This window comes from Triticum aestivum, chromosome 1A (genome assembly GCF_018294505.1).
Source record: "Triticum aestivum cultivar Chinese Spring chromosome 1A, IWGSC CS RefSeq v2.1, whole genome shotgun sequence".
Classification (NCBI taxonomy): domain Eukaryota; kingdom Viridiplantae; phylum Streptophyta; class Magnoliopsida; order Poales; family Poaceae; genus Triticum; species Triticum aestivum.
The window spans coordinates 111,622,171-111,644,510 of record NC_057794.1 but is presented as its reverse complement, the minus strand read 5'-3'; the positions used below and the strand labels follow the sequence as shown (position 1 = coordinate 111,644,510).

The window sequence follows — 22,340 nt, the reverse complement described above, 5'->3', positions numbered from 1 at the left end:
GTCACTTTGGGGTTGCCGGATCATAACACATAGTAGGTGACTATAGACTTGCAAGATCGGATCAAGAACTCACATATATTCATGAAAACATAATAGGTTCAGATCTGAAATCATGGCACTCAGGCCCTAGTGACAAGCATTAAGCATAGCAAAGTCATAGCAACATCAATCTCAAAACATAATGGATACTAGGGATCAAACCCTAACAAAACTAACTCGATTACATGATAAATCTCATCCAACCCATCACTATCCAGCAAGCCTACGATGCAATTACTCACGCACGGCAGTGAGCATCATGAAATTGGTGATGGAGGATGGTTGATGATGACAACGGCGACGAATCCCCCTCTCCGGAGCCCCGAACGGACTCCAGATCAGCCCTCCCGAGAGGTTTTAGGGCTTGGCGGCAGCTCCGTATCATAAAACGCGATGATTTCTTCTCTCTGATTTTTTTCTCTCCGAAAGCAAATATATAGAGTTGGAGTTGGTGTCGGACGGTTTCCAAGGGGCCCACGAGGTAGGGGGGAGCGCCCTAGGGGGGGCGCCCCCCACCCTCGTGAGAAGGGTGTGGGCCCCCTGATCTTTATCTTTGGCGAGGATTTTTTATTGTTTTTTCTAAGATGTTCCGTGGAGTTTCGGGTCATTCCGAGAATATTTGTTTTCTGCACATAAAACAACACCATGGCAATTCTACTGAAAACAGCGTCAGTCCGGGTTAGTTCCATTCAAATCATACAAGTTAGAGTCCAAAACAAGGGCAAAAGTGTTTGGAAAAGTAGATACGACGGCAAAAGGGCATGTGTCGTAGTAGAGGCGCGCACGTAGCATTTACACATACGCATAGCGGCCAGGTTGCAAGAAAGAAAATACAGCCACGTATGTGTACATACGGGCGGGGTCTCGAACGCCTACTCGTGCATACGTATGACCAGGGCTCGTGTACATGGCTGGGTCGGAACGGAGAAACAGCGTCGTCGTCGTGTTCATGGGGAGGCAACGAAATGCGTCATGTTCATGGGAAGGCAACGGAATGCGTCGTGTTCATCGGGAGGCAACGGAACACGTGGGAGCCAACCGGCTGGGTCGGAACGGAATGCGTGGTCGTGTTCATCGGGAGGGCTTGGACGGAACAGGCGATGGAAACGAGGCCTGGCGTACCGCACAATGGAGGAAACAGACCTCCTACGTTCGGAACGGGGTCCTGTTGATCGGGAGGGGTCTGGTGTACCGCAAAACGGAGGAAACGGACCTCCTACGATCGAAACGGGGGTCCTGTTGATCGGGAAGGGTGTGGCGTACCACAAAACGGAGGAAACGGACCTCCTACGGTCGAAACAGGGGTCCTGTTGATTGGGAGGGGTGTGGCGTACCGCAAAGCGGACGAAACAGACTTGTGTTGGAGCGCTACGGTCGAAACGGGGGTCCTGTTCATTAGGAGGGGTGTGGCGTACCGCAAAACGAGACTCCACGAGATACTATTCATCTCCACCATCGACCTCCTCCAGCCTCCACGGGCTACCGTCGACCTCCTCCAGCCTCCACGGGCTCCTGTTCATCCAGCCTCCACCTCGCGCTACTCCACTGGCTATTGTTCAACCACCCCTCCACCATCTACTGTTCATCCAGGCCTCCACACCACGGGGTCCTGTTCAACCACCCCTGCACGGGCACCCCTCCACCGTCTACTGTTCATCCAGCCCTCCACCACACCAAGGGGTCCTGTTCATCCAGAGGCAACACCACCGCTCACTGTTCATCAACCCCCCCCCCCCCCCCCCCCCGCAACGCTCACTGTTCATCCCAGAGGCAGCATCAATTGGCTTCAGTTAGCAGCAGTAGCGAAGGAATCGCTCGACTGGGTTCAGTTAACATCCATCGATCGATCAATCGGGTTCAGTAACGCGTAGCCTGCAGTGCAATCGCTCGGGTTCAGTTAGAGCCCAACGCCTCGCTCGGGTTCTGTTAAAGCCAACAACTCGCACACACGCGCGTACGTGCACGAGAGAAACGCGCATCGCTCGGCCCCCGACCTCCCACCGTAATCGGGAACTCCCCGAAATTTTCCTCCCCCTTGCTTCTACCACATTTTTTTCCGTCATGGACGGCCCAAAGAATGTCATGTAGCTGCGTCTCCGGCCCGCCCAGGATGAAAAGCCCATTTTCTGTCATGATTTTTGTCATAGAAGTAGGAGCCCACCACATCTATGATGATACCGAGCTTTGTCACAATTATCGTCATAGAAGTGTCATATGTATGACAGAAAAAAATTCTGTCCGGCCCAAAATGTCACGGATGTGTCTTTTTTTTGTAGTGACCTCTTATATATACAGAAACTTCGATAAAGAAACCTAGATCGGGAGTTCCGCCGCCAGAAGCCTCCATAGCCACCAAAAACCAATCTAGACCCATTCCGGCACCCTACCGGAGGGGGGAATCCCTCTCCAGTGGCCATCTTCATCATCCCGGCGGTCTCCATGACGAGGAGGGAGTAGTTCTCCCTCGGGGCTGAGGGTATGTACAGTAGCTATGTGTTTGATCTCTCTCTCTCTCTCGTGTTCTTGATTTGGCACGATCTTGATGTATCGCGAGCTTTGTTATTATAGTTGGATCTTATGATGTTTCTCCCCCTCTACTCTCTTGTGATGAATTGAATTTTCCCTTTGAAGTTATCTTATCGGATTGAGTCTTTAAGGATTTGAGAACACTTGATGTATGTCTTGCATGTGCTTATCTGTGGTGACAATGGGATATCACGTGATCCACGTGATGTATGTTTTGGTGATCAACTTGCGAGTTCTGTGACCTCGTGAACTTATGCATAGGGGTTGGCACACATTTTCGTCTTGACTCTCCGGTAGAAACTTTGGGGCACTCTTTGAAGTTCTTTGTGTTGGTTGAATAGATGAATCTGAGATTGTGTGATGCATTTCGTATGATCATACACACGGATACTTGAGGTGACATTGGAGTATCTAGGTGACATTAGGGTTTTGGTTGATTTGTGTCTTAAGGTGTTATTCTAGTACGAACTCTTGAATAGATCGATCAGCAATAATAACTTTGTGGTGGTTTCGTACCCTACAATAATCTCTTCGCTTGTTCTCCGCTATTAGTGGCTTTGGAGTGACTCTTTGTTGCATGTTGAGGGATAGTTATATGATCCAATTATGTTATTATTGTTGAGAGAACTTGCACTAGTGAAAGTATGAACCCTAGGCCTTGTTTCCTAACATTGCAAAACCGTTTTCGCTCACTTTTATCATTAGTTACCTTGCTGTTTTTATATTTTCAGATTACAAAAACCTATATCTACTATCCATATTGCACTTGTATCACCATCTCTTCGCCGAACTAGTGCACCTATACAATTTACCATTGTATTGGGTGTGTTGGGGACACAAGAGACTCTTTGTTATTTGGTTGCAGGGTTGTTTGAGAGAGACCATCTTCATCCTATGCCTCCCACGGATTGATAAACCTTAGGTCATCCACTTGAGGGAAATTTGCTACGTCCTACAAACCTCTGCACTTGGAGGCCCAACAACGTCTACAAGAAGAAGGTTGTGTAGTAGACATCATGGCACATCTTACTAAGTTGAATGATATAGCCACCCTTTTTACTCATGATGAGAAAAACTCGCTATTACTTTATTCTCAAATTATTTCCTTTCTCATTAAACGGTGATGCTAAAGCTTGGTACAATACTCTTGTTCCTGGTTGTGTGCGTAGTCCCTAGGATATGATCTATTACTTTTCTGAAAAATATTTTCCAGCTCATATGAAACAAGCTGCCTTACGGGAAATATTTAACTTTGTGCAAACTAAAGAAGAGTGTCTCCCACAAGTTTGGGGGAGGCTTTGCCAGTTACTTCATGCTTTGCCTGATCATCCTCTTAAGAAAAATGAAATACTTGATATCTTCTATAATGGACTGACCGATGCTTCTAAGGATTTCCTAGATAGTTGTGTTGGTTGTGTTTTCAGGGAACGAACTATTGCTCAAGCTGAAGAGTTATTGAATAACATATTGAAAAATTATGATGATTGTACTATACCTGAACCACCGCCTAAACCCACTTCGAAGAAGAGGGGTATATTATATCTCAGTCCTGAAGATATGCAAGAGGCCAAGAAATCTATGAAGGAAAAAGGTATTAAAGCTGAATATGTTAAAAATTTACCTCCTTTGAAGAAATACATGGGCTTAATACACCACCAATGCCTAAGGTGGTAGAGGTAAATTCTCTTATGAAGTTTAATGAAAATGATAATCCTCACAATATGTATCCTAGTCAATGCCTTTTTGTGTTTGAAAACTACATTAGAAAACAAGATCACTTCAATGCAAATGTTATGAAACAATTGAACTATAATTCTGATATGATTGCTCTCTTGAGTGACTTGTTATTTAGAATCTTAGATGATGTTAGAGGTGTTGGAAAACATGCTTCTATGGTTCAAACTCAGTTACAACAAGTTGCTAAATCACAAAGAGAATTACTTGATGAAATGAATCATAATATGCATGACTTTGCTGTTAGAGTTGCAACTAGAGGAGGTAAAATGACTCAGGAACCACTTTATCCTGAGGGACACCCAAAAAGAATTGAACAAGATTCACAAAGAAACAACACTAGTGCACCTAGTCCTTCTAAAAAGAAAAAGAAAAGGAAAAATGATAGGACTTTGCACTCTTCTAGTGAACCTGAAATAGAAAAACCTCCTGATAATGATAATGAAGTTTCTATCTCTGATGCTGAAACTCAGTCTGGTAATGAACACTCACGTAATGATAATGAAAAAGACAATGATGAGGTTCATGAAGACTCTCAACCAACAAATGAAAAAGAACCAGATAATGATGTTGAGATAGAACCAACTGTTGATCTTGATAACCCACAACCTAAAAATAAAAGGTATGATAAAATAGACTTTGTGGCTAGGAAACACGGTAAAGAAAGAGAACCGTGGGTTCAAAAACCGGAAGAATTATGATGAAGAATTTGAATGCTTTGCTGAAATGCTGAGGTCAGTCTTTTTGCGTACTCGCTTGACTGATATCTTGAAAATGCCTCCTTATGCAAAGTATATGAAAGACATCATCACTAATAAGAGAAAAATACCGGAAGCCAAAATCTCCACTATGCTTGCTACTTGTACTTTTAAAGATGGAGTACCTAAAAAACTTGGAGATTCGGGTATACCAACTATACCTTGCTCTATCAAAAGAATTATGTGAAAACCGCTTTATGTGATTTAGGAGCTGGTGGTAGAGTTATGCCTTTCTCTTTATATAAAAGACTTGATTTGAATAAACTCACACCTACTGAAATATTTTTGCAAATGGCTGACAAATCAACTCTCATACCTATCGGTATCTATGAGGTGCCCGTTGTTGTTGCTAATTTTACTATTTTGACTAACTTTGTTATACTTGAGATGCCCGAGGACGACAACATGTCGATTATCCTTGGTAGACCCTTCTTGAATACCGCAGGGGCTGTTATTGATTGCAATAAAAGCAAGGTCACTTTTCATATCAATGGGAATGAGCATACAGTGCACTTTCCGAAGAAACAATTCCAAGTGAATGGTATTAATGTTATTGAAAAATCTCCGACAATCACTATTGGAAGTTTTCAAATACCTCTACCTACTGTCAAAAATAAATATGAAACACTTATTGTTGGGGAAATGCATATCCCCATTGAGGTAACTTAGTGATTTACAAAAGTTCCTCGGTTTCATACTAACCGAAAGTGATTGTTAATGAGACCTGATCAACCTTATTAATGCATCATTTTTGAACGGTATGAAGTTGATGAATTTAGTGAGCACTACTTTCTGTCCCTACTTTTTATTCTCTATTTTTATTAGTTAAATAAAATAAAATGCCATGTTTTGTCTGTTTTTTGAATTTTCCATGCAATAAAAAAATGACCAAAAAATAAAAGTTCTCAGAATGCCCAGAAAAATTTGTATGAAGTTTTTCTGAATATTTAAGAATTTTTGGTGCAAAAATAACCAGAGGGAGGTGCATCAGGTGGGCACAACCCACCTGGGCGCGCCAGCACCCCTGGCGCGCCCTAGGGGGTTGTGGTCCCCACGTGGGCCCCCTCACATATCTCTTCGTCCCACATTGTCACCTACCTCCATAAAAAAATCACTCTTGCTCTCTTTCCCGAGTTCTTGCTCATTTTGCTGCCATTTTCGATCTATTTGCTCGAAGCTCCATTTCTGAAACTGTTTCGGGGGATTGTTGCTTGGTATGTGATTCCATCATTTGTCCAATTAGCTTTTGTTCTAGTGGTTTATACTTTGAATAAATAGCTACTCTTGGTACTGCTGTAGATGCGCTTGCATGTTCAATTCTTAGTGGTCTAAGTAGTTTGAATGCTTGCTATGGCCTCTATGTATCCCTATGAGTAGTTGCTATTAGTTTTGTGAAGTTTTGTTGGAAAAATTTTGTGAACTAAGAATTCAGATTTTTGTTCATAGGAAAAATTGTACGCGGACATGATGAACCTATTTGGAACGAGTTCTTCGAGGAGACGATCCTCGAGGGCATCTTCTAGTGACAGTTCTACTCGTCGGTCCTATGTTGAACCAAGTGAAAGTTCGACGCGAGATGCCGCCACCAAAACATGCTTATGGCCTTGCGATGAATATATGGTGCAGGTGGGCATCAAGGAGGAATTTGAGCAATATGTTCACAATGCCGATCTTGGTCCCTACCTCTCAGATAAGTGTGAACAGCGCCATCTTCTCACTGAATCATTTGTTAAATGATTTAAATATTTTCAACGTGAGTCTAGGTTGTCTTTTATGCTTTATGATGAACCATATACTATTTCACTAGAGAGCTTTTCTTACCATTGCAAACTTCCATGTTGGGTTTCACTTGATGAGCCAACAAAGGCTGAGCATGAGACCTTTTTGACTAGCCTTTTTTACGGTGAAAATAGAGGAGTGAGGCAAGGAAGAATAAAAAGTGCTCACTTTCCCGCAATCCAACATTTCACATTATTTAACGGGAAATTCATAGTAGGAAAGAAAGACTGCATCATACTTTGTTCACCAGACTTGGGCCTCCTTCACACCGCTCTCACCGGTGGAAGGCATTATAACCTTGGAGAAATTGTTGCACGTAGACTTCAGCATAACGCCAAAAATGGTTGGTTCTATTGTGGAATTTATGCCACACGTTTAGCACGAGGACTGGGAGTTTCACCTTTGCCCTTTAACCCTATCTTACCCACTCGATATTCAGATTTTGATGCCTTAAAAGATCATAAGATTCTCAAGGGAAGTGCTGATAACTTCACTTATAATTTGTTGTTTAACCAATCACATGTTGTGGACACATATTTGCTTGCGCCTGCTCTTTTTGACTGTAACAGCAGGGGAAGATATTTTGTTCTTGAGAGCGAGGCCCGAGCGCATAACGCAGCAGTATTGGCGGCATGTCGTGCTGAGGCATCCGCACCAAGAGCCTCTGTGAGCTACCACGCCGACTACTATCTATACTACTGGTCGGTTACCAACTTAGGCCAAAAGCCTAAGCTTGGGGGAGTACGTGTTTCTCACCGACTTTATATTCATGTTCACACATCATTCCATTTGTTGGCGCTCACACTTTTTCATTGTATCATCCATGCTTAGATTTATCTTCTTGCTTTTTTCTTGTGTGTTTGGAAAACTTTAGAGAAAACCAAAAAAAAATGTTGTAGTAATTTACTTTCTATGCATGCTTAGTAGTAATTTGTTGGCGCTCACACTTTTTCATTGTACCATCCATGCTTAGATTTATCTTCTTGCTTTTTTCTTGTGTGTTTGGAAAACTTTAGAGAAAACCAAAAAAAATTAGTTGTAGTAATTTACTTTCTATGCATGCTTAGTAGTAGTATTAAAAAAGAAAATCGAAAAAATATTTCCTTGTTCTTCTTTTGCTTGTTGGGAGCTTTGCTGTGTAAATAGTTTTTCTCATTTTTTCTTTTGCTTTTTAATTTGCTTGTTGAAGAAAACCAAAAACTCCAAAAATATTCGGACACCGGAAGTCTTTCAGGGTACCGGGTACGTATCGGGTCATCGGAAGGGGTTCCGGGCATCCCCCGGGAAACTATATGGGCCTAATGGGCCAAGAGGGGAAACACAACAGCCAGCAGGGGCTGCTACGCCCCCCATATGGGCCGCACCTGAGGGAAAGGAAAGGGAAGAAGAGAGAAGGAAGGGTAGGGATTCGGCCTCCCCCTTCCTTCCCTCCTCCCTCCTCTTTCTTCCCCCTCCGGTGAATATGGTAAGGGGGAGGCCGAATTAGGAGGCGCCCAAGTAGGATTCCTCCTACTTGGGGCGCTCCCTTGGCTGCCTCTCCTCCCCTCCAACCTATATATATATATATGAGGGGGGACCGCTAGAACACACACCAACAATTGTTAGACGTGTGCGGCGCCCCCCTCCACAGTTTACACCTCCGGTCATATTCACGTAGTGCTTAGGCGAAGCCATGCGCGAACCACTTCACCATCACCGTCACCATGCCGTCGTTCTGACGGAACTCTCCTTCGACACTTTGCTGGTTCAAGAGTTCGAGGGACGTCATCGAGCTGAACGTGTGCAGAACTCGGAGGTGCCGTATGTTCGGTGCTTGTTCGGTCGGAACGAGAAGAAGTTTGACTACATCAACCGAGTTTTCAAACGCTTCCGCTTTCGGTCTACGAGGGTACGTGGACACACTCTCCCCCTCTCGTTGCTATGCATATCCTAGATAGATCATCCATGAGCATAGGAAACTTTTTGAAATTGCATGCTACATTTCCCAACAATGGCATCCGAGCGAGGTCTATTCGTAGATGATATGCACGAGTAGAACACAAAGAGTTGTGGGCGGTGATCCTCATACTGCTTACCACCAATGTCTTATTTTGGTTCGGCGGTATTCTTGAATGAAGCGGCCCGGACCAACCTTACATGACCACGTTCATGAGACCGGTTCCACCGACACACATGAAACTAGTTTTGCATAAAGGTGGCTAGCGGGTGTCTGTTTCTCAAACTTTAGTTGAATCGAATTTGACTGCTGCCGGTCCTTGTTGAAGGTTAAAACAGCAAACTTGATAAATCATCGTTGTGGTTTTCATGTGTAGGTAAGAACGGTTCTTGCTAGAAGCCCGTAGCAGCCACATAAAACTTGCAACAGTAGAGTAGAGGACGTCTAACTTGTTTTTGTAGGGCATGTTGTGATGTGATATGGTCAAGACATGATGTGATATACGTTATTGTATGAGATGATCATGCTTTGTAAAAGTTATCGGCAACTGGCAGGAGCCTTATGGTTGTCGCTTTATTGTATGAAATGCAAACACCATGTAAATGCTTTACTTTATCACTATGCGTTAGCGATAGTTGTAGAAGCAATAGTTGTCGAGACAACCACAACGCTACGATTGAGATCAAGGTGTCAAGCCGGTGACGATGGAGATCATGACGATGCTTTGAAGATGGAGATCAAAGGCACAAGATGATGATAGCCATATCATGTCACATATTTTTATTGCATGTGATGTTTATCTTTTATGCATCTTATTTTGCTTAGTACAACAGTAGCAACCCTTACCAAAATTTCAAGGTATAAGTGTTCTCCCTAAGTATGCACCGTTGCGACAGTTCATCATGCTGAGACACCATGTGATGATCGGGTGTGATATGCTCTACGTTCACATACAACGGGTGCAAGACAGTTTTGCAGATGCGGAATACTCGGGTTAAACTTGATGAGCCTAGCATGTACACACATGGATCAGAACACTGGTGACCGAAAGGTCAAACGGGAATCATATAGTAGATATCATCAACATAGAGATGTTCACCATTGATGACTACTCCATCTCACGTGATGACCGGACATGGTTTAGTTGATTTGGATCACGTATCATTTAGATGACTTGAGGGATGTCAATCTAAGTGGGAGTTATTAAGTAATATGATTAATGAACTTAATTTATCGTGAACTTAGTCCTGATAGTATTTGCATAACTATGTTGTAGATCAATAGCTTGCATTGTAGCTCCCTTATGTTTTTGATATGTTCCTAGAGAAAACTAAGTTAAAAGATGATAGTAGCAATCATGCGGACTGGGTCCGTGATCTGAGGATTATCCTCATTGCTGCACAGAAAAATTATGTCCTGATGCACTGCTAGGTGGCAGACCTATTGCAAGAGCAGATGCAGACGTTATGAACGTTTGGCAAGCTCAATATGATGACTACTCGATAGTTTAGTGTGCCATGCTTTACGTCTTAGAACCGGGACTTCAAAAATGTTTTGAACGCCATGGAGCATATGGGATGTTCCATGAGTTGAAATTGGTATTTCAGACTCATGCCCATGTCGAGAGGTATGAGACCTCTGACAAGTACTTTGGCAACAAGATGGAGGAGAATAGCTCAACCAGTGAGCATGTGCTCAGAATGTCTGGGTACTAGAATTGCTTAAATCAAGTGGGAGTTAATCTTCCAGATAAGATAGTGATTGACAGAGTTCTCTAGTCACTATCACCAAGCTACTAGAACTTCGTGATGAACTATAATGTGCAAGGGATAACGGAAAAGAATCCCTAGCTCTTCGCGATGCCGAAATCGGTGAAAGTAGAAATCAAGAAAGAGCATCAAGTGTTGATGGTTAAAAAGACAACTAGTTTCAAGAAAAAGGGAAAAGGAAAAGAAAGCGAACTTCAAGAAGAATGACAAGCAAGTTGCCACTTCCATGAAGAAACCCAAAGCTAGACCTGAGCCTCAAACTGAGTGCTTCTACTACAAAGGGAATGGTCACTGGAAGCGGAACTACCCCAAATACTTGGCGGATAAGAAAGGATGGCAAAGTGGACAAAGGTATATTTGATATACATGTTATTGATATGTACTTTACTAGTGTTCATAGTAACCCCAGGGTATTTGATACCGGTTCAGTTGCTAAGATTAGTAACTCAAAAGCAGGAGTTGCAAAATGAACAGAGACTAGTTAAGGGCGAGGTGACGATGTGTGTTGGAAGTGATTCCAAGGTTGATAAGATCACCATCGCACACTCCCTCTACTTTCGGGATTAGTGTTGGACCTAAATAAAAATTATTTGGTGTTTGCGTTGAGCATAAAAATGATTGGATCATGTTTATTGAATTACGGTTATTCATTTAAGTCAGAGAATAATAGTTGTTCTGTTTACATGAATAAAACCTTGTATGGTCATACACCCAATGTAAATGGTTTATTGAATCTCGATCATAGTGATACACATATTCATAATATTGATGCCAAAAGATGCAAAGTTGATAATGATAATGAAACATATTTGTGGCATTGACATTTAGGTCATATATGTGTAAAGCGCATGAAGAAACTCCATGCGAATGGACTTTTGGAATCACTTGATTATGAATTATTTGATACTTGCGAACCATGCCACATAGGCAAGATGACTAAAACTCCATTCTCCGTAACAATGGAGCCAGCTAATGACTTATTGGAAATAATATATACAGATGTATGTGGTCCAGTGACTATTGAGGCACGCGGCGGGCATCGTTATTTTCTGACCTTCACAAATGATTTGAGCAGATATGGGTATATCTACTTAATGAAACACAAGTATGAAACATTTGAAAAGTTTAAGGAATTTCAGAGTGAACTGGAGAATCATCGTAACAAGAAAATAAAGTTTCTATGATCTGATCGTGGAGGTGAAAATTTAACTTACGAGTTTGGCCTTCATTTCAAAAAATGAGGAATAGTTTCACAACTCATTCCATGTGGAACACCACAACGTAATGGTGTGTCCGAACATCGTAACCGTACTTTATTAGATATGGTGCGATCTATGATGTCTCTTACCAATTTACCACTATCATTTTGGGGTTATGCATTAGAGACAACTGCATTCACGTTAAATAGGGCACCATCTAAATCCGTTGAGACGACACCGTATTAACTATGGTTTGGCAAGAAACCTAAGCTGTCGTTTCTTAGAGTTTGGGGTTGCGATGCTTATGTGAAAAGCTTCAGCCTAATAAGCTCGAACCCAAATCGGAGAAGTGCATCTTCATAGGATACCCAAAAGAAACTGTTGGGTACACCTTCTATCACAGATTCGAAGGCAAGATCTTCGTTGCTAAGAATGGATCCTTTATAGAGAAGGAGTTTCTCTCGAAAGAAGTGAGTGGGAGGAAAGTAGAACTTGATGAGGTAATTGTACCATCTCTCGAATTGGAAAGTAGCTCATCATAGAAAACCGTTCCCGTGATGCCTACACCAACTAGAGAGGAAGCTAATGATAATGATCATAAAACTTCAGATCAAGTTACTACCGAACCTCGTAGGTCAACCAGAGCACGTTCTACACCAAAGTGGTAGGGTGATCCTGTTCTGGAAGTCATGTTACTAGACCATAATGAACCTACAAACTATGAAGAAGCTATGATGAGCCCAGATTCCGATAAATGGCTTGAGGCCATGAAATCTGAGATAGGATCCATATATAAGAACAAAGTGTGGACTTTGATGGACTTGCCCGATGATCGACAAGCCATTGAGAATAAATGGATCTTCAAGAGGAAGACGAACACTGATGGTAGTGTTACTATCTACAAAGCTTGAATTTTTGCAAAAAGTTTTTCAACAAGTTCAAGCTATTGACTACGGTGAGTTTTTCTCACTCGTATTGATGCTTAAGTCTGTCCGAATTATGCTAGCAATTGCCGCATTTTATGAAATCTGGCAAATGGATATCAAAACTGCATTCCTTAATGGATTTATTAAAGAAGAGTTATATATGACGCAACCAGAAGATTTTGTCAATCCTAAAGGTGCTAACAAAATGTGCAAGCTCCACTGATCCATCTATGGACTAGTGCAAGCATATCGGAGTTGGAATATACGCTTTGATGAGTTGATCAAATCATATAGTTTTATACAGACTTGCGGTGAAGTCTGTATTTACAAAAAATTGAGTGGGAGCACTACAACCTTTCTGATAAGTATATGTGAATAACATATTGTTGACCGGAAATGATGTAGAATTTTCTAGAAAGCATAAAGGATTGTTTGAAAGGAGTTTTTCAAAGAAAGACCTCGGTGAAGCTGCTTACATATTAGGCATCAAGATCTATAGAGATAGATCAAGACGCTTGATAAGATTTTTCAATGAGTACATACCTTGACAAGATTTTGAAGTAGTTCAAAATGGAACAGTCAAAGAAGGAGTTATTGCCTGTATTGTAAGGTGTAAAGTTGAGTAAGTCTCAAAACCCGACCACGACAGAAAATAGAAATAGAATGAAAGTTATTCCCTATGCCTCAGCCATAGGTTCTATAAAATATGCTATGCTGTGTACCAGACCTATTGTGTACCTTGCCATGAGTTTGGCAAGGGGGTACGATAGTGATCCAAGAGTGGATCACTAGACAACAGTTAAAGTTATCCTTAGTTACCTAAGAGGACTAAGGAAATATTTTTCGGTTATGGAGGTGATAAAGAGTTCATCGTAAAGAGTTACGTCAATGCAAGCTTTTACACCGATCTAGATGACTCCGAGTCTCAATCTGGATACATATTGAAAGTGGGAGCAATTAGCTAGAGTAGCTACATGCAGAGCATTGTAGACACAGAAAATTTGCAAAATATATACGGCTATGAATGTGGCAGACCCGTTGACTAAACCTCTCTCACAAGCAAAACATGGTCACACCTTAGTACTCTTTGGGTGTTATTCACATGGCGATTTAAACTAGATTACTGACTCTAGTAAACCCTTTGGGTGTTGGTCACATGGCGATGTGAACTGTGGGTGTTAATCACATGGTGATGTGAACTATTGGTGTTAATCACATGGCGATGTGATCTAGATATTGACTCTAGTGCAAGTGGGAGACTGAAGGAAATATGCCCTAGAGGCCATAATAAAGTTGTTATTTTATATTTCCTTATATCATGATAAATGTTTATAATTCATGCTAGAATTGCATTAACCGGAAACTAACATGTGTGGATACATAGACAAAACACCGTGACCCTAGTAAGCCTCTACTAGACTAGCTCATTAATCAAAGATGATTAAGTTTCCTAACCATAGACATGTGTTATCATTTAATGAACGAGATCACATCATTAGAAGAATGACGTGATGGACATGACCCATCCGCTAGCTTAGCATATTGATCGTTCAGTTTTATCGCTATTGCTTTCTTCATGTCATATACATATTCCTTTGACTATGAGATTATGCAACTCCCAGATACCAGAGGAATACCTTGTGTGCTATCAAACATCACAACGTAACTGGGTGATTATAAAGATGCTCTACAGGTATCTCCAGAGGTGTTTGTTGGTTTGGCATAGATCAAGATTAGGATTCGTCACCCCGAATATCGGAGAGGTATCTCTGGGCCCTCTCGGTAATACACATCATAATAAGCCTTGCAAGCAATGTGACTAATGAGTTAGTTGCGGGATGGTGTATTACGGAACGAGTAAAGAGACTTGTCAGTAACGAGATTGAACTAGGTATGAAGATACCGACGATCAAATCTCGGGCATGTAACATACCAATGACAAAGGCCGTCGTAGAATATGTGGTAACCAATACGAGCATCCAGGTTCAGCTATTGGTTATTGACCGGAGAGGTGTCTCGGTCATGTCTACATAGTTCTCGAACCCGTAGGGTCCGCACGCTTAACGTTCGATGATGATTTTGTATTAGATGAGTTATGTGATTTGGTGACCAAATGTTGTTCGAAGTCCTAGATGATATAAAAGACATGACGAGGAGTCTCAAAATGGTCGGGAGGTAAAGATTCATATATAGGACGATAGTATTCGGACACCGGAAGTGTTCTGGTGTACCGGGTACTTATCGGGTCACCGGAAGGGGTTTCGAACATCCCCCGGCAAACTATATGGGCCTAATGGGCCAATAGGGGAAACGCAACAGCCAGCAGGGGCTGCTGCGCCCCCCATATGGGTCGCACCTGAGGGAAAGGAAAGGGAAGAAGAGAGAAGGAAGGGGAGGGATTCGGCTTCCCGCTTCCTTCCCTCCTCCCTCCTCTTTCCTTCCCCCTCTGGTGGATATGGTAAGGAGGGGGCCGAATTGGGAGGCGCCCCCTTGGCTGCCTATCCTCCCCTCCAACCTATATATATGAGGGGCACCGCTAGAACGCACAACAATAATTGTTAGCCGTATGCGGCGCCCCCCTCCACAGTTTACGCCTCCGGTCATATTCACATAGTGCTTAGGCGAAGCCCTGCGCGGACCACTACACCATCACCATCACCACGCCGTCGTGCTGACGGAACTCTCCCTCGACACTTTGCTGGATCAAGAGTTCGAGGGACGTCATCGAGCTGAACGTGTGCAGAACTCGGAGGTGACGTATGTTTGGTGCTTGACCGGTCGGAACGAGAAGAAGTTCGACTACATCAACCGCGTTGTCAAACGCTTTCGCTTTCGGTCTACGAGGGTACGTGAACACACTCCCCCCCTCTCGTTGCTATGCATCTCCTAGATGGATCTTGCGTTAGCATAGGATATTTTTTAAATTGCATGCTACCTTTCCCAACATTCTGAGACATTGTTCAGTCGACCTTGGGGCAAGTCGTGACAGTCATGTGACCTGGCACCCTGGCAGGGTGCTAGCTCCACGCTGGCATCGGGCCCTCTCCAAATCCCGACAATTATTAGATTTTGGAATGAGGCAAAAGATTTGCCATTTCATTGATTAAGAAGAAGAGTTTGAGAGACAGTAATTGCAATGGCAGAACAAAGACATCAAGCTACTCTCATGACATTATATTACACAGGTGCTTAGCGCCAGGTATGCTGCTTCGTCCTTAATGTAGCGCATGATCACCGCCGCCAGCGTCGCCTTGGCACTAAAGCCGCGCACGTTCCTTTCCTTTCAGATCTTTCAACTAACGCCTTCCCACCAAGGTTTGACCGTGACATATCAATGCCAGAGCGCAGTGTTGACATGAAGATCAGGCCAAGAAAGCTCGAAAATGGCTTACCAACGACTTAGCCGACAAGAAGCAAGTTTCACTGTTACGGAATACTTTACAAAATTGATTTCATCACTGATGGGTGTGGACTATTAGTGACGATCCTCAGCGTCCATAGACAATTGGTGTGCTGAGTAAGCATAGAGGGGCCATAAGGCCTGGTACAATGCAAGAGGAAATTTCCTTTTTCTTTGTCCTCTATGTTTTCTTTATCGGTTTTAGTAAAATATTTTGGTTCATTTCTTATTTTACTATTTGATACATTTTCTTTTATCCCAATTTAAATTATAAAGAATATTAAGAACATTGAACATTTTTAAAATTCATTAATACTCCCTCGGTCTCATAATATAAGAGTGGTTTTGACACTAGTGTAGTGTTACAAACGCTATTATATTATGAGACGGAGGGAGTAATTAATAAATTCACAACTATTTAAAAATTTCATCAACATTTTTAAATTTGTGCACCTTTTTCAAATTCAAAAAACATTGTTTGAAGTCCACAAATATTTTTTAAATTTGCAAACATTTTTCTAAAATTTGTGGTTTTTCTAATTCAAAATATTTTTTAGAATTCAAGATTTTTTTTCAAGACTAGTGAACAAAAATAATAATCGGTTTCTTCTGAGCTAGCAGTGGACCGAACAAGAAAAAACACTAAGCGAGCGAGTGGAGCAAGGAGCCAAGCTGAGCAAGGGAGAGCTTCATGAGCCGCTTCATGTGAACGTTATAGCGGCAATTCCATGGTTTTAACATGGTAAAGGAGCTCCCACGCGACTCACACAACTACAACCGGCTAACACCCGTCCAAAACATGTATGCACACCACAATCACGCATTGAACATGTCAATTATACACTCAGAACAAGTACAATCTCTAATAGGCAGCTCAACACCATATATAATTAGAACTCAAGCCAACACAAATCTATTACCACTATAAAAGAAAGAGAGAGCGAAGAACCAGATCATCCTATCTATCAAAACCTGCAATCTGATGGTTTACATCCCTCGAGCATACTAAACGCGTTTTACGCTTTAACTACCCACCATGCCATTGCCTAAAATATCTGTTAACGAAAATCATCTACTACCCCTATAAAAAAAGAGAGAGGCAGATCCAAACAATCACACCCATTCATTAGCAAGATCTAATGGTCCTTAATCATTTCGTGTTTAACACTACCCACCACGCCCATCGCTAACCCGCCCCTAATCGATCGCTAACCCGCCATGCCGTTAAAAAAGAAGAAGAAAACCATGAGCATGATCTTTCCCCAGTCCGCAGGACCTCTCGCCCACCATGCCATTACCTAAAATATCTGTTAACGAAAATCAACTACTACCTCTATAAAAAAAGAAAGAGACAGATCCAAACAATCACACCCATTCATTAGCAAGATTTAATGGTCCTTAATCATTCCGTGTTTAACACTACCCACCACGCCCATCGCTAACCCGCCCCTAATCGATCGCTAACCCGCCACGCCGTTAAAAAAAGAGAAGAAAACCGTGAGCACGATCTTTCCCCAGTCCGCAGGACCTCTCGCCCACCATGCCATTATCTAAAATATCTGTTAACGAAAATCATCTACTACCTCTATATAAAAAGAGAGAGGCAGATCCAAACAATCACACCCATTCATCAGCAAGATCTAATGGTTCTTAATCATTCCGTGTTTAACACTACCCACCACGCCCATCGCTAACCCGCCCCTAATCGATCGCTAACCCGCCCCGCCGTTAAAAAAAAGAGAAGAAAACCGTGAGCACGATCTCTTCCCAGTCCGCAGGACCTCTCGCCCACCATGCCGTTACCTAAAATATCTGTTAACGAAAATCATCTACTACCTCTATAAAAAAAGAAAAAAGCAGATTCAAATAATCACACCCATTCATTAGCAAGATCTAATGGTCCTTAATGTTTAACACTACCCACCACGCCCATCGCTAATCCGCCCCTAATCGATCGCTAACCCGCCCCGCCGTTAAAAAAAGAGAGAAGAAAACCGTGAGCACGATCTCTCCCCCGTCCGCAGGACCTCTCGCCCCCGCCTTCTCCGGCGCCGTTCGCCGCCCGCGGTTTGCCGCCCATCGCGCCCTTCGCCGCGGGACAGCCGGAGCCGCCGCCCGTCGCGCACTGCGGGAGCCGCCGCAGGTTGTCGCTTGTCGCGCCCTTCGCCGCGGGAGAGCCGGAGCCACCGCCCGTCGCGCGCCGGAGGAGCCACCGCAGGTCGCCGCGGGAGAGCCGGGGCCGCCGCGATCGTGAGCAGCCGCCCGCCCATCCTCCATCCCTACGCGGGCGCACCTTCCTTCAGCTCCTCCTCGCGCCGCCCCTCTCCTTTGCCCCGGCCGCCAAGACCCAGCGGTCGCTTCACCGGGTTGCGGCGCTGCCCCGCCCAATAGCCTCCTAGCGGCCGCCTGCCGCCATCCGCGCAGACTGCTTCACCGACGCCCGCGGCCGCTTCACCGGGCCACGGCGTCGCCCGCCCATCCCTGTGTGTGCGACGGCTGAAAATTTCGATCTGCGATGGTGCGCGGAGATCAAGCGATGACGGCAACAGCGTCGAGCTTTGCAGGTATTGATCCCCCCTCCCCTTCCCCAGCAATGCTTGAATTGGACTGCATGAATGAATTTGCTGGCACGAGTATGCAAGATAGAAAAATAAGTGAATCTTTTGATGTTGTCCCCTCCGCATTAGTATGGAATTCAGAAATTATCTTGTTATCTTTGCCCACTAGCATTTTCTAGACTAATAATGGTAGTGCAGATTTCAGCTAGAGCTTGCAGAGTTCTAAAATATGTTGACCAAATCGTTTCTTCAAAACCTGGTTCACAAATACTATGATCTTGCTACTAGCTTCTATGAGTGTGGCTGGACTGAATCCTTCCACTTTGCTCATAGGTGAGGACTCTTATCAAAAGAACAAATAATTGGTCTTTCATTCTTCAAGAAAGTTATATTTCAAAAGAAAAAAATATATGAGAATATGTCATAGAACATTGCTAATTGTGATTCCCCATGTGTCTTAGCATTTTAGGTGGAATGGTGAACCTTGAAGCAGAAGTACCAAACGGTACGAGCACTTTCTGGCCCTATAGCTTGAGTTGAAGCCTGGGATGAAGGTCGTTTTTCTTATGAAGATCGAATAACCCATGGTAGAATGATTTTCCTTTTTAAGATGCTCTTGCTGCAGCTATATAACTTGATAATGGAGCATACAACATCGTGATGTTTGTTGAATTGCTTTGCTGTAGGTTTTGGATGTCAGGTATGGAATAGGCAGGCCATTAAGAGAAATTCCAAGATTTAGGTTTAATTCCTGTTTCGCGCTTTCACCTCTCTTCATACGTGTGAATACTGATGTGTTCGGGTTTAGACATTCTCATATGCGTGATTAACGCAACTGAAGTGATTCATGTTTTTCTTACTTTCAACTGAAAACTTGTGGGGGCATGATTTTGAGGAGGCGATCCAGGTATTATTCATCTTTCAATTTTTTTATCATGATCTGTCTCTTTGAAAAAGTTGAAAACCTAATATGATGGTTTACAGAGCACCAATAAGTTAGAGAAGTTCGACCTCAACCTTTCCAGGAATTAATCTATTTTGGAACGGAGGTACTAAGCAGTACTAATACTTGTCTCTTCTGTTTGTAACCTAAAGAAGATGTATAATTGTGTCTGTAAGTTAGATAAGGACTATTGGCTTTGTGATATTTCATTATCTGATGTTTGTAACCTAAAAAAGATGTATAACTGATCAGGCAACTGTTTTCTGCAGCTCCACCTCAGTTACTGATTGAACAACAACGACTACCAAATAACTAGGGAAAGGTTGTTCAATGCTCATTATTTTTTGGTTGATTCTTCTATTGACTGTGATTATTTATTTTGGTATTTATTTATTTTTTGGTTGATTCTTCTATTGACTGTGATTTTTTTTTTGGTGACGAGGTCGCCACCAAGAACGGGTCACTGATAGTATCAACATGGAGGCGTGCCTTAGCCTGGAGCCCAGCAAGAAGATCATCGGGAGCTTCGGGACATTTGAGACGGCCGTTCTCCATGTGGCCAACGCCATCCAGCTGCAGGCATTGCGCCGGCTTCGGCAGGAGTCGGTCAAGCCCAATGTGAGTTACCAATCTTCTTACATTAGAGTGTCGTAATTGATTTACTTATTATCATAGCAATATGCTTGGATGGTTGTAATTCATGACGGGATTAACAGTACCCCATCACAGAAACTTCTACATTCAGTTAGGACTACTTATGTCTACTTAAACGTGTTCCTTATCCCGACTTTCATATACACGCATAGTATGAACTGTAGTCCTGCTAACTGCTAGCTTTTTTGGTCATATCTGATTCTGTGGTGTTAATCCACTCCTACGTTGCCAAACTCAGTTTGATTATACATGGAGTATGTTATATACTTTGATGATATTTTCGGATTTTAAATATATGACAAGCACAATCCCTGATACTAATGCTTACTCTGTTTATTTTGGATGTTCAAGTGTAGCATCTATTGACCAATGCAAGCTCCATCAGGATGTGCGTAGTGTCCATAAGTTCCCTTTTGGCCAGTACATGGAGAAAAAAAACATGGAATGTACAACAATCCTACATGAAACATTCTGAACAAAGTCATATTGAGCTACCCCTAGAAATTTTTGCAGCTTCTGTGAACTCTTGTTTTATGTTCTATAGGGCCAACTTGCATTTTCACGTCAAGCATGGCTGATTATCAGAGGGCAAGGAAAGATGGAGTAGCAGAAGCATTGCTTACGATGAGTTCATCGGGTCAACAGTGCACATTAACAAGCATTGCCTGCTGTCTGCCTTCGCCTACTTTGACGAGGATGACAGCGGGTACATCACCGTTGACCGCTGGAAGAGGTGCGCTGGGAGTACAACACAAGCTGACCGGCATCGCGACATCGCCAGGGAGGTCGGCAATGACAACATGCGTATGTTTATTCACTGCAGTCACCATCTTAAATTAATTAATTGGTTTCAATTAACTCCGTTGAATAGTCTGTACTATTACGCTAATTACTACAAATCTGAAATGCAAATTGACCATGTCTCATTTGATTAGGATGTTCAAATTGACTATGGAGAGTATATGACAACTCATGCAGGTTCGTAATGACTTGAAGAAAGCATATGAGAAGCGAGTATAGGAGCTTTAATATTAGAGCAACAGGGGAGGAGCAAATGATTGAAGGGCTATCAGCCGTGTAATAGAAAGCTGAGGATAACGTCAACAGGTGGAAAACTATATTTGGTTGACATAATAACACTAGCAAAGGTGAATAACAATGTAACATTATCGTTTCATTAGTTGATCCATTCAACTTTTGTTTGATATGACTGGCATGATATTTGGATAGGAAAGTTATTTGTTAACTCTGTATCATTTTTATGTGCAAGCTAATAATTATGCACTGTGCATTTGCCTGCAATTTCCTAGAAGTTCTCCACACTTTTCGAAGAAAATGTTTTGTGAAGTATAGTTTCTCAAGAAAATTAAAATGTGCTTGTAGTAATTTTTTCCTAAAGTTTTATCATCTTGTAGAATGATCGACAACGGGTTCCCAGTAAAAGAATAGGATAGGAGCTGTAGGTAATAAAAAATGAGGATATGAGAAGTTGGTAGTTGAAGTTAGTATAATTGCTTAGCATTGTTTTATTCAGTAGGATTGGCGTTGCAGCTGAGGAAATATGTGATATGGAGTAATTTGGTCAACTAAAGGACATTTTACTTTTGAAGTATCTTTAACACACTTTGCAAAATGAATGATGAAGGGACATTAGGCTATTTTTCTATGCATCTGGTGATAATAGACGTGCGTTGCACGTGCACACTTACTATAACCTACTAATCGATCCCTAACCCACCCCCGTCCCGCCCCGCCGTTAAAAAAAATTGTTCGCACGATCTATCGCCCCGCCCGCATGACCTCTCGCAGTCTCGCCCCCTCCTCCTCCTGCAGCCGTTAGCCGCTGGAGCCGCTGCCCTTCGCCATGGAAGAGCCGGAGCCGCCGCAGGTCACGGCCCTTTGCCACAGGAGAGCCGGAGCCGCCGTCCGTCGCGCGCCGCGGGAGAGCTGGAGCCGCCGCCCGTCACCTGCCGCGGGAGTCGCCGCCGCGCCCTTTGTCTTTTGTTGGACGCATCCTTGTTAGAACATAACATTGTTTTGTTAGTGCCTTTGAGCCATGGTGATTTGTGAATAACGAAGAAAAGTTCAGAATAACTCAAGTTGGCATGTGCGAGTGCGT

At 42.9% G+C, this 22,340-nt stretch overlaps 1 long non-coding RNA gene across 9 annotated transcripts; it reads left to right on the top strand.

Annotated features, from left to right (window-relative positions):
- The first annotated feature begins 18,025 nt into the window (after positions 1-18,025).
- Positions 18,026-21,505, top strand: LOC123039553 (uncharacterized). 9 transcript variants are annotated; one of them, XR_006417961.1, is made up of 9 exons: positions 18,648-18,957; positions 19,086-19,211; positions 19,311-19,531; positions 19,609-19,673; positions 19,837-19,889; positions 20,010-20,185; positions 20,573-20,667; positions 20,766-21,025; positions 21,200-21,505. It is a non-coding gene; the product is annotated as an uncharacterized lncRNA (long non-coding RNA). The 9 variants fall into 9 exon arrangements; XR_006417959.1 differs by adding an exon at positions 18,026-18,630 and having other exon boundaries at positions 18,823-18,957; positions 19,094-19,211; positions 20,010-21,025; XR_006417956.1 differs by adding an exon at positions 18,026-18,630 and having other exon boundaries at positions 18,823-18,957; positions 20,010-21,025.
- The last annotated feature ends 835 nt before the right edge of the window (positions 21,506-22,340 follow it).